This window comes from Castanea sativa, chromosome 12 (assembly GCF_040712315.1).
Source record: "Castanea sativa cultivar Marrone di Chiusa Pesio chromosome 12, ASM4071231v1".
Lineage (NCBI taxonomy): Eukaryota > Viridiplantae > Streptophyta > Magnoliopsida > Fagales > Fagaceae > Castanea > Castanea sativa.
In genome coordinates, this window is record NC_134024.1 from 6949278 (window position 1) to 6961294 (window position 12017).

The 12017-nt window shown below is 37.6% G+C and overlaps 1 long non-coding RNA gene across 1 annotated transcript; it reads left to right on the forward strand.

The window, feature by feature from the left end:
- The first annotated feature begins 3691 nt into the window (after window positions 1-3691).
- LOC142618592 (uncharacterized) lies at window positions 3692-5780 on the forward strand. Its single transcript, XR_012841321.1, has 2 exons — window positions 3692-5122; window positions 5608-5780. It is a non-coding gene; the product is annotated as an uncharacterized LOC142618592 (long non-coding RNA).
- Window positions 5781-12017: the final 6237 nt, after the last annotated feature.

Below are 12017 nucleotides of genomic sequence, written 5' to 3' on the forward strand. Positions count from 1 at the left end.
TATGCATTTTCCCGCCACTTGCGAATGTCAATCGCTCCGTAGACTTCTTGAAGTATTTGGAGGGAATAATTCCTTCTTGAATGTAGTTAAGATCAGCACCTAGATCTATTAAGGCTATGACCTCGAATTCAAAATCTTTGCTAATGACAATCTTGACTTTAGAATGCCATTTATGGAAGTTAATCCTAGTAATGGTATCTAAGAACTTCTCACCGGATGGTTCATGGATCAGATTAGCTGTAGGGTTAACAGATTTGTCTACTTCATCATCAGAAGGGTTCTGAAATGAGGGACCTTCCTCATTGCTTTGACGAGAAGTATTTTCCAACTGTTGGATCTTAAGCTTTTGTTTTAAGGTTCTAATTTCAAAGTTAATCTCTTTAGCTTCTTTTTGAAGGTCGTTGATTGTAACTTCCTTCTTTAGCTTGGGAAGCTTAATGCAGATTTTCTCTGAATCTACCTGAGATTGGTGGATCCTTAGTTTAGGCTCACTGGTTTCCTGTACTAAAGGTTGAACGGTTTGGCTAGGCTTCTGAGGCTTGGCTATTGGGTCATCTATTCCTTTAGGGGTTATGGTAAGGGATTTGGTTCCACATTCCTTCCTGAGATGGTCATGCTTGCCACACTCAAAGCATTTTCCAAATTTCTGTGGAACATGATTTTCAAGTTTCTTAGCCTTACTATAGGCTTTGGAGGCTATCCTTAACCTTGGGGCTCTGCTATCATGGTTTTCAAGTCTTTTTGTTTTCAGACGTTTCCATTTGGCTTCTAAAGGTTCTTTCTCTTTTTCAGTATCAAAGGAGGAACTACTAGATGCTGTTTGGATGTCTAAGACTTTAAGCTGGGGATTCTAACTAGTTGAAGGAGTGACTAGTTTCTTCTTCACTAGTTCTTCTAGCTTCTGAGCTACTATTTCTAAGGCTGTTTTGTCCTTAGGGTAACTGAGGCAGGTGTGCCTAGTTGTGGGTAGCTTGACTAAAGGCTTTTCTAGGGGTGGAGGACTAGACCGGACAACTTCCTTAGTTGCATTGGGTCCTTCTATGGTCCAAACTTTGGTGAGAACACAAAACTGCTTGTGTTGTCCAAAGTATCTTTCAAAGTATATGAAAAAAGGGACATTACAGGATATCTCCTTCATGAATGCCTTCCATTTTTCTAATACTTTTACCTTTTGCTCTCTGGTGTAGTTGGCTCTATAGGCTTTTCTTTTGACTCTGTTTTCCTCAGAATCAAATTCCTTTCCTAATTCTTCTAGGTCAGGAACGAACTCTCTGTTTAAAACCATGAGCTGGTGATCTATGGGAGGGCTCTGGGGTTCTTGCTGAAATGGTTGTTCCATATCAGTCCTAGATAGGGATGGAGGGGATTGCTCTCGGTCGTCTTCCTTATTGACAACTGAGTCTGATTTGGCTGTGTAGCAAAAAAAAAAAAAAAAAAAAAATATATATATATATATATATAACACGGGAGGTGAAATGCTTTTATTGAGGTAAAAAACCTTTTCTACCGAAAGCAAACAGTGCTCCTTGATGATTGTGTCTTGTGAACAGTAACTGTTACTGTTCATGAATAGTGACTTGTCTCCTTGCTTTTTCGGAGTACTATTCATCTGTAGTGGTTGCTACTGTTAGATGAATAGTAATCTGTCGGGGAATCTGCTGAGTGCGAGTACTGTTTATATCAGTGACTGGTGCTGATTTTTGAATAGTAACTGGATCCTATCCTGTGTCAATCGCTGTCCAAGTTGTAACCACTGTAGGGGTCCTGGGAATCCTGTAGTGGATCAAAAGTAATTGATGTGGAGACAAATAATATTTGTCAAATTCATTGAATTCGACTCTTGCAATTCTGCATTGAAGTTAGTCTTATGCTGAAAATTAAAAAGTTTTTTTGATTCCTACCTTACCCATGACTTTTAAATTTATCCGTATTAATTCAAAGTATGTAAAGTTATAAATGTATACAAATTCTTTGAATTTGATTCCTACCTTACCCATGACTTTTTATTCCTAATGTTATAAATCTACCCATGACTTTTATATATATATTGATTAGTTTATAACCTCGTGCATATACATGGATATACTTAAAATATATATTATTGATAGTCTTTTTTTTTTACTCTTTAAAAAGTCTTGTAAGAATATTATTAGGTAGAAAATATAAATTACCCATTTTTTTATGTTCATTTTTTAAAATTACGCAATAACTCACTTAGATGAATATTTATGATATGGTCTCACATTTGATTCCAAAATTAAGAAATAATACTCTCTCTAAAAATAAATAATTTATGACACATGATGCAAAATTAAACTTCAATTGTAGAATCTAATTGGATTTTTTCTAAACTTTGCCTATGAATATATGGATTCAGATCTTCTAGGTTTCCTAGAATACTTTACTAATAGATTTCCTTAAATTCTAACTATTCTTTTATGATTTAAAAGTTTAGATTTTGTTATGTTAGTATTCCACTAATAATACTCTTAAAATAATAAAATAACGTTGTAAACAAAACAATTAAGATTATTGTTAATGGAATGTTGATACGACAAAATTTAGACCATTCAATCATTAAAGAATGGTCAAGATTGAATGGTCTAGATTTAAGAAAATCTATTTGGTAAACTACCCTAAGAAATCTAGAGGGTCTGAATCTATTAATATATATAGACACACACACACTACTATTCCTTCTACTACCTATAAAAAAATTAGGGCAAATTGCAACTTACCCACCTATGATTTGACTAAAATTTAAGTTGCATAACTATGGTTTAAAATTTGACATTTTATCCACCTGAAATTTGATTGAAATTTAAGTTGTCTACCTATGGTTTAAAATCTCATGATATAAATGTTCGACTTGATTCTTTTTATATTATATTTTTTGTGTTTTTAGAGGAGAGAGATATAAAAGTTGAGCAAAATTACATATTTAACTTGTTTTTAGCTTATGTGGATTACAGAAATCTAACTTATTTAACCTCAAGTTGATAAAGTATCAAATTTTAAATTAAAAGTAGGTAACTTTAATTTTAGTCAAATCACACATTAGTAAGTAATAATTTGCCAAAAAATATATATACGGTAAAGGAGCTAAAGCTTTTTTTTTTCTTTTTCCTTGGGGTGCAAGTTTCCTTACTGTGGATTGATATAAAGCGGGTTTGTGCAGTGTTTTCTTCTCTACTGTTTTCTAATTCCTCCTCAGTCCTCACCTAACTTGTCTCTATCAACCTCATTTGTCTTCCCACGTGAAACTGACTAATTGTAAATTTGTAATTGGTAACACTCATCTTCTTTTGGATATTTGATATGACAGCAATTTGAAAATTGGGCCCTCTAATCTTTCACACCCATCTTATATATTTCACGGTTTCAGTGCTTTCATCCCCACATTGTAGTTTCTTACTTTCTTAACCCCGAGGCCAGAATTCTGGACCTTCTTTCAAGTTTCAAGTACGAGTAATTAATTAACACCAATTTTCTAAGCTTTTCATGCATGTGTTGGAAAAGTTTCTTCTAGTTTTGTTCTCTTTTTATGGTTTGGTTTTTAATATGTTGTCCTTTGGTATTTCAGATATCAATGGCGGACTTTTCTTCTGGTCGTCCCTTTTACAACTGCAGGAACTGTCAAAATCCGGTTGCCCTTCGCAGTGACCTTCTTTCTAAGGATTATCTAGTAAACTACTACTCATACTTTACTCTGTGACATGTTTTGTCTTTTTTATGTGTCTATTTTCCATCATTTCATGTGAAGTGATCTTTACAGGACAGATTCGCTATATTTGCTGATTATTGTTGTACACTCTAAGTTACGTGTTTAAACACATAATGTAATTATTACCAATCATAATAGAAGCAGTAAGATACTTGAGTGTCATGTTGGATTTCCCTATAAATCTGGTTTGGTTTTTGCAATTTATTCGGTTGATTTGGCTGACGTACAATCCTGAAAGGCCTTAAACACATTGAGCTTTTCCAATGAGCTGACTAGATCCAAATCAACTAGTTTAAACATGTGTCGCTCTGTTATTGGGTAAGAGGACCACATTTTTCGTTTTTTCGTCTAATTAATTTTTTTAAGCTAAAATAAACCAATAAAGATGAAGTAAAGAAAATATTATTATTATAGTCCTGTGTGTTTCATTTGTCCAACATTTTTTTATTACTTCTTTTCCTGTAGTGAAAATTGGGCCAGCAATGTATATCTCCATTTCTGTGCCATAAACAATTTTTTTTTTAGAATCGTGGAATAAACATTAGTTTTGGACCTTTTGGAATAATCAATAAGTTTTAAATCCTAAAATAACACACTGCAAAGGGCTATTGGGGTTCTGACTTCTTACTCCTCCCATTGTTATTAGTAAAATATAGTTACTAAACTTTTCCTATTAATTTTTGGCTCAAACTTAATTCTAAAAAATTAGTCTTTGGACCTTTACATCCTTTATATGTATGGATCAACATGAAAATTTGGTAAAGGATTGGTAAGATTTAAAGATCCAACATTTTTTTATTAAAATCCTAACGGTGTCTTCATAATTTTAATATTTTAGCTGGGATCCACTTCTTTTGGGTTTCAAATTTAATTAAGATTTTAAGATCCTATCAAGATTTCAATTCCCATGCCCATGACCTATTGTTTCTTTCTCCTTTCTCCTTTCATAAGAAAGAGAAATTCCAATTTAGAGAGAGATATTTGTCAAACAATTATTATTTGATTTAAGGTTTATCCCTAGACAAAATTATTGTAGTTTGTATGGATATCCACCATCTATTGACTTTTCTCAATGTCCCTTTTGGCTTTTGTCAAGTTTTTTCCACAGTTAACTTTATAAATTTGGCCTTTGTTCAAACTCTGCCACAGACTCAAACTTGTTTTTGGGATATCCACCAACCAGTCGACAATTATCAATCAAGTTTGCTTCCACCAATTGATATTGTAATTTGAGTCCTTATCATTTCATCTCCTTAGATTTTGACTTTGCCATTCTTCTGGTAAGCTTTCATTTCGATGGCAGAAGCCGCAGAACTCAGTGATCAACCTTTGTTCAGCTGTAGAAATTGTCAAAATCCTCTTGCACTGCGCAGTAACCTGCTTTCTAAAATTTTTTGGGTAAAGTATATGATGTTATGTTTAACTTTTCTAGTCTCAAATCTGCTACATAGTTTAGTTTAAGAATAACATACTAATTTGAAGCAGTGAAGAGCTGATAGCCATACTGGTCTAGCTTTCTCCTACAAAAGAACTCAGTGATATTTTTTCACAGCTTATTATTTTTAATACTATATAACTTATTGCAAAATGTAAGAGACTACAAAAGAAGGGAGGACTATTATCTGAAATTCTGAATTGACTGAAGATGCAAGGATAAAATATTCAGAACTGTGCTCTTCTCTAGATATGAATCTGTACAAAAATTGGCTTAGAAACTGCATGTTATTGAGAAACCTTTATTTTATTCAAGCTGATGTTTTGGATCTGAATTAGATGCTAAATTTTTTGTTATATTTCTTCATAAGTCATATACATATGTTGTATGTGTGATTATGTGCCATAATAATATGCTTGCCCAAATTTATTTGTGGTACTTTATTCAGGGAAAATCTGGGCCAGCATATCTGTTTTCTCATGCAATGAACATCATTGTGGGGCAAAAAGAGGACAGGCAGCTAATCACTGGTCTATACACTATTGCTGACATCTATTGCTGCAACTGTGGTGAGGTACTAGGCTGGAAATATTTACGATCTTATGATGTCAGACACAAAAACAGGGAAGGAAAGTTCATAATCGAGAGAGCAAAGATCAGCAAGGAATATTAAGGATCCACTGTTATGAGCCAAATAACTGTGTACTATGCTTAGCACCAAAACAATGGATAATAATTCCTCTATGAGGAAGGTCCTTGTTTCATATGTTCAAGATTGAATTCAAGCAAATAGGCTTCACATGTTCATCGATCTGTTACTATTATATGCTGTATTTGAGCCTAGGAAGCTGTGTTGGTGTATATTAATTTCATTGTTGCTATAATTAGGGTGTTGGTGTTCATAAGTAAATCTTGTCGCTAAAATCAATGATAATAATCCTAGTCTCTTAACAGGATGGCTATATATGATACTAAAAGGATTTCTGGACTACCTTGGATGATAAATCTGGTGAAAGAGAACTTAATTTCCTTGCCGGAATCTTGTTTTAAAATATTGGAAAATGAAATCCTCATCCTACTTTATGCAGTGTGGTTCATTTTCTCTAAGGAATAAACTAAACTTTTGTGTAGGGGAACTGGGGCTTGAAATAGTACATTGCTTCAAGTCAGAACAGTCCAAGAATGTGCCTTTACTCCCAATATTAGTAACATACTTCAAATGAGAAGCTTTAAACAAAGATCTTATGGTTTTTTATTATTATTTTTGTTGATTAGCATTTCCCTCTTATCTTCCTAGTTCCTTTTTTGGGATGAATAAACTCTTTATTCAAAGCAGGGAAAACCTGCAGAACAGGAACAAAAACACTAGCACCAAACTGTTAACAGACAAACAAAACAAGCAGCTCCAAACCTCCAGCTGCTAACAAAACAGTGGACTAATCCTCATACCACAGGAACAACCAGCCAAGACAAGCAATATCAACTGCTAACTACCACAGTCAACTCCATTTATAGGAATATGAGAGCCTATGAAATACAAAACAAACTAGCTATCAAAACCAGATTAAGGGATCCTCCACAGGCTACAAAAAACTTGATTCTGGATACTATTCTTTATCATGGATTTTGATGCTAGTCTTCCTCTCACATCTGACATAACAGCAGTTCTATAACTTTCTATTTCACTTCTAGCCTTCCAATTATGGACTCTTCCACTTCCATCCTTCCATGTGTGATGACCTGCAGATTGCTGGTAATGATCTTTCAATTGAAGGAAATATGTAGAATGCATTTCAAGATGCGAGTAACGCGACAAGATCTAAGATAGAATATGGGTACAAAGGTATGGCAAATTATATTATGAAATATAATTTTACTTTTTTTATTGGTTAACATTTTTCCAATATTGGACTGATTTGGTGTCTGCATCCAACTGCACAAGACTCACCCATTTTTACAAAGACTAGGAGAGGTCATTGGTAGACACCATTACCCTCAATTTTGGAGAACAGATGTAGTGCCTGACTAGTCTGCATCTTTAATGATCATACAGATAATTTAAGAGTACGTTTTAAAAAATTCTAGCCACTGTAGTAGTTCCACATGTTGATTGAAAGTTTGTGCCGGCTATGATTTTAACTTCATTGTTTGATGTCATGACTCATGATCCTTGATGATGCTGAAAATCGTCAGTAAACTGAATGATCCTCACGTGTCCTTGGTAACCTATGTGACCCAAATAAAAGAGTACCGGTGTGGTACCGGCCAAAGACCCTCTGAAGGTTAAGTTAGAAAAAAGAATTTTCTATCACTCCAGAGTGCCAGAGCTAGGGTATTATTATGCGTACCTTGATTTGTGAGGGCTTTGAGTTTTTTTATAACAGTGTAGAGTCGACCTTAATTTCTTGGTAGAAAGGGTATTTCTTTGTAGGGATGATCCTCATTAATGCTCATATTTTGAGGGATCCTTTCCTTGTAAGGCTTCCCCTGATTACGGTTGGGTGTAAAATGCAAGGTATTTCCATATTTAGATTCTTGGAGGCCACTTAGTCCACGTAGGTGCCACATGGTTGTCGCCCGTTTCTGTTGCATCTGTCCACATTAAAGGCTCCGTCCGCTTCAAGGAGTCTATTTGTTCAAGACATGACTCCATATACTGGTCCTTTGACTTGTTGGGCTGCCCAGACTATCTATCACCGTCTCTTACACTTAACTTGGCAAATTGAATTTTTCTAGTCTGGGATTTATCCCTATCAGTTGCCCATTCACTCCATGGGTTCGTTGCTAGGTATCCTAGACGAACACGTGGGGTGACGGTTTCACCTAGTTCTAGGGAATTGTGCCTTGATTGACATAATGGTTGAGGGTCATAAATGCTGAGGGGCACGTGACAATTTTTTAGTGGCTGGTTACTTGTACCAAAGCGTCGTTTCGTCTTCTACGCCGTTTTCCCTATATAGATGTCGCCTCTCCCTTTCATTTCTACTTTTTGCAACCATTTCTTAGTGTCAGAGCACCACCGTCACCTGCTAGTATCTGTCAATCCGTCATCTTTGTGCATCCGTTCATCACAACTTTTTTGTCCTTTACCGCGTCGTATACCTGTAAGTGAACTCATGTATTTTCTACTTTTTGACTATTATACACTCGTTGAATATATAGACCTGTAGAGTCTTAGTAGTTTATCCGTCACTTGTAGGTGTAATAATGTCTAGTGAAGTGTCGAGTGAACAGTCGTGTGTCCACGAAGAAGCGGGCTACGATAATGTGTACCCGTCAGGTGAAGGAGACCTCAGCGCCTCTTCTCCTTAAAGGGTTCCGTTTGCCATCTCACCTTCCGAGGAGGAGGATGAGGATGAGGATGAAGATGTGGACGGGTTAGAGAATGATACGAGTGGAGGTTCAGACAGCGAGGAGAACGTTGAATCTCCTATTAACTTTGTTGTTAGCCCCGATGGCCTTAGGAAGTTCGTTCTCCCACCTACGTGGACGATCAATGATTTTAACTCTACCATTCAAAAAACTCACTTCAACACTTTACGTGAGAGGTATCAGATTCCTGTTGACATCTCCATCTGTCTACCCCTTAAATTGAAAAGTGCTATTACTATGGTGCTAAGGACGTCGGAGTGTATGAGCAAATGTTCAAGGCAGGATTCAGACTGTCTTTGAATGCTCTCCACCATCACTTACTCCAATACCTAGGTCTAGCCGTCACCTAGATTGCTCCGAATGCTTGGAGGATTTTCCTTGGTGCGGAGGTGTTGTACAGGGTTCTGAGTAAGGAGCGATGGCACTTAACCATGGAGGAGTTCTTCCACTGTTACCATCCTAGTGAGATCGTCAAATCCAGAGGCATCTTTAGCTTTTTTCCAAGGAAGTCGGTGCTAAGGCTAGTATACTAGACCCCTAACTCCAACCGAAATTGGAAGAACGATACTTCTTCATCTAGGGAGAAAACTGGGTGTGTCATCCTGATGAACGGGAAAAAATGCCCTTGGTTGATAGAACTTGGGGTATATTGCCCCCGTCTGGTAGGCGTCCGTTCATTTATTTAGTTTGTCTATTTATTTTACCCATTTGTAGTTTTTCAGTCTTACAATGTTAATATAACCGTCTCTTGTTGCAGCTCAGGACTATATAGTGGAGCTTCTTAGAGAAGATTTTTAACATCCCGTTAGAAGAAAGAACGTGGAAGAAGCTTGTCACCTTAGATACCTTGCATTGGTATTGCGAGGGTCCTGATTCTACGGACATTGCCCGTCGCTACAACGCACAAGCACACCAACATGAGTCCGTCGCTTATTCCTTTCTTTAATTGCTTTTGTAACTTTTGTCTAACTTTTTCTTTCCGTCCCCTTTGGTGTAGAAATGGAAGACGATAAGAGGAGAGCTTATATCCGTCAGCAAGCCGCTGCACAGGAGAAGAAGAAATAAGAGGAAGGCGTGCCTCCTACTTCAGGGACGGGCCTACTTAAACCATTCATGAAGAGAAAGTCGACGGACAAAGTTGACCTTCCTAACAAAAAGTCCAGATTGGTATTCACCATAACCATCAACGAGACGCCTCCAACCACCAAGCTACCCCATACCCCTCGTCACAAGGTTGAGAAAGGCTTGATGACGTCCAAAGGTCCCGTCGTTGAGCAGCGCCCCCCTCCTCCGCAAAGACTCACGATATGCTCTTGGGCAGCTCTCGTCCATCATTAAGGATGAGGATTATGAAGACCTGGGCAATCATGCAATAGAGGCCATAGGGGAAACTGACCTCTTCAGTTTGGCTTAGGTGCATAACTGTCTATTTTTCCTTTCCGTCCTCTTTCCCCCCGTCTCTTACTTACCCATATCTCTAATCTTGTATTTCACTTTCGCAGGGAGTGCTGATGATGAAGGGGCTAATGGACTATTGCATGGCTCGTGAGAAGTTGGTGGACCATCTAAAGGAGAAGGATGAGATAGCAGAGACGGAGCGTAATGAGCTTAAAGCCTCGTGGGAGGTCCAGGTCAAAAAACTTGACTTCTTGAGGAAGACCTTAAAGGAGACGGGGAATCAGGCCGAGGCGTTGAAGAAGGTGCTCAAAGACAAGGAAGGGGAGATATCTTCTTTGAGGGAGAAGGTCTGTCATGCCAAAGAGGACGGGAAGACGGAGTTTTGCAACTCCGATGGATTTCTTTCCGAGCTTGGCAGCTGCTATGTTGACGGTTTTAACAAGTGCCTCCGTCAGGTCAAGGCTCTTTTCCTGATTTGGAAGTGCCTCGGGTCTCTTTAGATAGTGTGGCCCAGACCCCAGCCAGGTTCGTCGAGTCCAAAGGCACGGACAAGCTTTTTGAAGCCAACGCCACTCCCGACACTCAGGGTGATGGGAGAGCCATTCCCTAGGACGTACAAGCTAAATTCGTTGCTGATGAGGCCAAGGCAGCTGAGAAAGTAATGGATGAGGAGGCTCCTGTAGACCAACCTTAGACTTTTGTAGTTTTTTTTTTATAATTATTTTGAGAACAATGGTTGTGTAATATTAACATTGCCCACAAGTTTTTTGGGTTTTTAAATTACAAGTTTATTTGCTCCCGTTTTATCTAAGAGATATTGCATCTTTTATCCATCGGCTTGAATGTTTGGACCATTCTTTTAGTTATTAATCAAAGAGTGATCCGTTTGCTTTGTAAGCGTGACTTAGTAGATTCTTAGGATGACCCTAGTCTGTCTATATCAAGGGCTAGACCATTCAGATAATCGTGGTCCGTTCACTTTCGTGTTTCAATAACTAATTCTAAATTATTATATTCTTCAAGGTACCCATGGGTCCGTCCACTTAAGGGCTTATATATAGTTTAGTGGGATGCGATGCGTCCATATAAGAACTTCTATATATTTGAGCGTCCCTTGGAACGCATCCGTCCACTTGATGACTTATATAATTTCCAAAGCATTTTTTGGAATGCCTCCGTTCACTTTGAGATAAAACCCAAAGGCATCCTTTGGGATGCATCCATCCATATGAGGATTTGAATAAATTTTATGTCATTCTTTGGGGATGCATCCGTCTAGTTAAGTACTTTAACAGGTTGCAAGGCACCCATTGGAACTACTCGTCCACTCTTGGACTTGTATAAATTTTAAGGCATCCTTAAGGATCACCTGTCCACTCAGGGACTTTAATAAATTGCAAGGCACCCCTTGGAATGTATCCGTCCACTTAAGGACTCAAAAATAAATTCTAAGGCATCCTTGAGGATGCATCCGTTCACTTATGGATATATATAAATTTCATGGCATCCCTTTAGGACGTGCCCGTCCACTTATGGACTTATATAAATTTTAAGGTATCCTTTTGTGATGTATCCGTCCGCTTATGGATGTATAGAAATATTAGGCTATCCCTTTAGGATGCGCCTGTCCTTTTGAGGACTTAGTCATAGATGCGGTTTTGTAGAAATGCATGACATATCTGAATAACTCCTCTTATTATGATAAATACGTGCATAAAAATTGTTCTTGAACGAATCAAAAGCTACCCTTTGGGCTTAAAAGTACTGTAGATAATAATAAAAAACTAGAAAGAAATAAACTAAAAATGAGAAGTGGTGGTCTGTATGTCGTTGTCTATTGGTAGTATTTCTTTAGGTGCTCAATGTTTCATGGATGATGCAACTTCTATCCGTCAAGTGCCTCTAAGTGATAGGTGTCTTTTCTTTGCCATGAAGTGATCCTGTAAGGTCCTTCCCAATTGGGTCCTAGCTTCCCTTGGGAGGGATCTCTTGTAGCACCCGTTACTTTCCTCAAGACGAGGTCTCCGTCTTGGAAGTCCCTGTGCTTGACTCTGGAATTGTAGTGCTTGGTCATGAGGTCTTGGTACC